This window comes from Phocoena phocoena, chromosome 21 (assembly GCF_963924675.1).
Source record: "Phocoena phocoena chromosome 21, mPhoPho1.1, whole genome shotgun sequence".
Taxonomy (NCBI): Eukaryota; Metazoa; Chordata; class Mammalia; order Artiodactyla; family Phocoenidae; genus Phocoena; species Phocoena phocoena.
Window position 1 is genome coordinate 15,986,823 of NC_089239.1, and position 4,316 is coordinate 15,991,138.

At 44.7% G+C, this 4,316-nt stretch overlaps 1 pseudogene; it reads left to right on the forward strand.

Moving 5' to 3' along the window:
* Positions 1-541: 541 nt before the first annotated feature.
* On the forward strand, positions 542-1,974 carry LOC136141929 (DNA methyltransferase 1-associated protein 1 pseudogene; annotated as a pseudogene).
* Positions 1,975-4,316: the final 2,342 nt, after the last annotated feature.

The window sequence follows — 4,316 nt, forward strand, 5'->3', positions numbered from 1 at the left end:
TTCTGAACATCAGTCTGCGTGGCTTTCTTCCAAGTTTCTGTTCCTTGAATACTCTCTTTTAGTCCTAGAGGTAGTGACTGCCACTTACACCTGTCTTTTCTGTATTCTTTAGATTCTCTTTACCATTCTTATTGGTAAATTCCCTCTTATGAATTAATAATTCTTCATATTCATATTTCCCAGTGCAAACGACTGGTTTGGTTGCTGCCCGCCAGCTGACACTGGCTGATAGAGACGCAGATCTTTGCAGGGAAACAGCAGGAAGATGGACGCACCCTGCCTGACAACATTCTGAAAGAATCCACTCGTTGCACTTGGTCCTGAGCTTGAGGGGAGGTGTCGAAGTTCTCTTCCTTAAGCTTTCGACAGATTTCACCACACTTTTCTTTCAGTCAAGTTACTGCGTACCAGCCACCTCTCCCACCCCCGGCAAAGAAAAAAGGTCTGTGGTTTTGCGGGGATAATGGAGCCACCGGGCCGCAGTGCGGAAGTCCAGACACTGATCCTTGACCTCGGGGCACTCCCCTATCTCTCAGGCGCAATGTCTGTGGGCACAGATGGGTAGGACATGCTAGAACTCGGGGATAAGAGGGTCATGCGGCTTCCGGGACCATCAGCAAGAAGGACAATACCAACCCGCACAAGAAAAAGTCCAGGAAGTCCTAGGAGACACTGACCTTCCCACGGACATGCACCAGGAATTCTAAGCACTGTGCTACTCTGACGAGAAGGATGCACCTCCACTGTTACCCAGTGACCCTGGTCAAGGCCAGCGCACAGTTAAGGCCAAGTTGGGCCCCAAGAAGGCGTGGTCCTGTAAGCGGATGCCATTCACCAACCTAGTCTGCAAGGATGGAGCCACGTTCTTCCACTGGCGACAGGCAGCTGAGGAGGGCAAGGACTACCCCTTCGCCAGGGTCCATAAGACTGTGCAGGTGCCAGTGTATTCAGAGCAGGGGTACTAGCTCTATCTTCACGACAACTCTTGAACAAAGGCAGAAACGACCACTTCTTTGACCTCAGCCGCCGCTTTGACCTCCGGTTTGTCATTAGCCACGATCGGGATGATCACCAGCGGTTTAAGAAGAGGTCTGTGGAGGACTTGAAGGAGCGGTATTACCATATCTGTGCCAAGCTGGCCAACATGCACGCCATGCCAAACACAGACCTCAGGATACCAGGGATTGATGCTGGGCACCTGCAACGGCGGAAGGAACAGCTGAAGCGTTGCCGGTAACAAGCCTCAGAGCAGGTGGCGGCGGAGAAGTACCCGCTACGTAAGCTGCGCCAGATCTAGTCCCGGCAGAAGGAGCGCGAGGAGCGTAGCCAGGACTCGCTGAAGCTACCCGCAGCCGCAGACCCCGCTGCGGAGCAAGGACCCCGAGAAGCAGCCGCCCCAGGAAAAGGAGACCGAGAAGCCAGCTGTTCCTGAGCCTGCAGGCATCAAGTTTCCAGACTTCAAGCCTGCAGGCCTCACCCCGCGGAGCCAGCAGAGGAAACTGCCAGGGTGCGGGCCAGAATATCGAGGCCCTGAACAGGTGCTGGGTGTGGAGCTGAGCCTGACACCCGCGGAGGAGCTGGTGCGCGTGCTCTACGAGCTGAGGACCGAACTGGTGCGGCTGAACGAGCCCAGGCAAGCCTGCGCCAACTGCGAGGGTGAGCTGCAGGTGCTGCGGGTCCCTGCACGAGTCTCTGGTCCGGGCTGGGTGCTGGGAGGCCGCCACGCCAGTGTCCTCCCGCCCGCGGTGCCGAGCCCGGCCTCGACCCTGACCCCAGCAAGGACACCGTCATCGACCATCGTCGTGTGGTGGGCACACCCTTCGCGCCCACGAGGAAGCGACGGGAATCGTCTCCAGCTCCTCTTCTGTGAAGGAGGCGGAGAAGCCATGTGAGGCCACACGTGGTGTGGGATGCTGCTGCGTAGAGCTGGTGAGTTGGGAAAAAAACAACCCCAAAATCTTTTTACCTAAATGAAGACTGTAAGGGAAGTAACTCTGCACATCAAAGTGTGCAGTGCTGCTTCATACTTATGTAAATATCCTATGTTTATGTAAATATTTGTTTTTTTCAGTAATTAGCTTATAATAGTTTATCTATGCAAACTCATTTTTAAAAAGTTTTTTTTTTCCCTGAAAATTTAGAGCACCGGAAAGATTCACAATGAATTGCACATGTTATTGTGTAGTGGTGTTTATTACATTTCCTACTGAAGTGTCTTATTCTCAGAGCGGAGGGAGCTAAAGCCCTAGGGCAGAGTTGGAGGGAATCTTTTGAGTTTGAACGTAATGGCCATAATATTTAGTATTTTAGTTTATTTTATATTCTATTCCATAAAAGAGTCTATTCTGTTTTCATATGTAAAAATTATGCTTCAAGTTACCATTAAATTTCTTAATATTTTCCTTAAAATTCCTAACACAATATTTAAGTTCCACGAAGATATACATGTTCAGCAGTGATTTTTAACTGTGACTTTCTACCTCCTGGTTGGTGGCCAAGTTCCCCCAGAAGTGCAAATTCCCTCGTATGATATGTAATGACTATACCCTTAGAGAGTCTAAACACCGTTTCAAGCTGGTTCAATTCAGTTTTTCCAGCCTTACCTGCCTACTAGATAGCTTACCACCTGTTTCTTCTTGGGCTTAAAAGAATCCTTAAGCTTTTTAAAAAAATTTTATTGGCGTATAGTTGATTTACAATGTTGTATTAGTTTCAGGTGAAGAACCCTTAAGCTTTGAGAGGAGACATGTTATCAGGAAGAAATTCAGGTGGGGCATATGCAGTTTTGCAACACAGGCAGCTCTCCTTCTGGGTGGCTATTGGGCAAGGTGTTAGCTGATGATAAATTGAAATCTCCTGTAGATGATATCAGAAATGGTAATGGTTGTTCCATGAGCCAAACTTGATCATGTGAAGTTTGGGTTGTTAGTCTGTGCACTGTAGTCTCTGTAGTCCTGTGGGGCAACTTGGTCCTTGAACAAGAGCAACAGTCTCTCTTGGTTGTCTTTATTGGTGTGTACCTGTTAACCATTTCCTCTGGACATTCTTGCTGTCTATGATTGTGATCTATCATTCTAATTTTCCTTCTTTTCTTTTGTTTTTATCTCTACCTCACCTTCCCTTCCGCCACCAAAAAAAAAAAGAAGGCCAGGACAATTATTTTATACGGTGGAAAAATCTTTTCCTTGAATCTACTCCCTTTAGTGGAAACCAACATTCTTTGAGTTCCCCAAAGTCTTAGGATTTTGGAGTAAATAGCTAGAAATGGAAATATTTGGAAGCCACCTTTATTTTTCTGTCCTGCCATAGACCTCACCTTTGGAAATAAAGACTCAATTTCCCTTTTGCATTGTCAGAAAGAAAATGGGAAGGTATGAGGAGAAAAGAACCCAATTTCATAACTCTAAATTGCAACCCCCTATAGCTTGGTATTTCAGATATTGTTTCTATGTTTCCAGTTGGATTGCAAATTCCATGAAGGGAGGCGGAATGCAAAATAAAGTGTTTTTTTTTTATTATTTGGTAGAATTTTGCCAAAAACAATGTTACTAATTTCTGGGTGGGGGGTGGTATGTGCCCCCTTTTAATAACTCATTGATTCTGAAAGATTATTTTAGAAGCAAGGGCATCTAATCCAATGTTGGGAGACCTTAAAGTCTTCTTTTCCTTGGAGACGTAAAGACTGTTTTCCACAGCTGTCAGTGCATGATAGCAAATGTTATCAGGCCACGCTAGAATCATGCAGTTAATTTTTACCTTGCTTTCATTGTGATTTTACTTAGAAACCTCTCATGTAATAACTGTTTGAGATAGCTGCTATGTAATCAGAAATGTAGCCTCTTAAGCTTTTTAAGTGCTAGAGAACTTTAATTTGTAGTTTGTGAAATAGTGCTTGTAATGATCATTAATGTTTTATAACTTGAGAAGGAGAAATCACAAACTAGAAACGGCAAGATGAAGTAAAAAAAAAAAAAAGACCTCAAGCTCTTCTCACTTCATGGGGTTAAAGATTGTAAAGAAATCTCACGTCTATAAGAAACATTCTGCAAATAATAAATTTACCAAAATTTAGTATTTCCATTTTACAGGTTGTCTAATGAGTTGACAACGTTAACATAATACTTCTAAAAATAATTTGTTTTCTTCCTAGCTTTTGATTTACATTATTATTGTATCATTTCTTGAATCTCGAAACATATTGCTTTGATAACTCTACAGAATTTTCAGCCTTGTGACTATTTAAACAAATCTTAGGCAGTGGGGTGTAAGTGAAGAAGTGATGCCATTATTTAGATGGTTTATTCTAAAATTTGTAC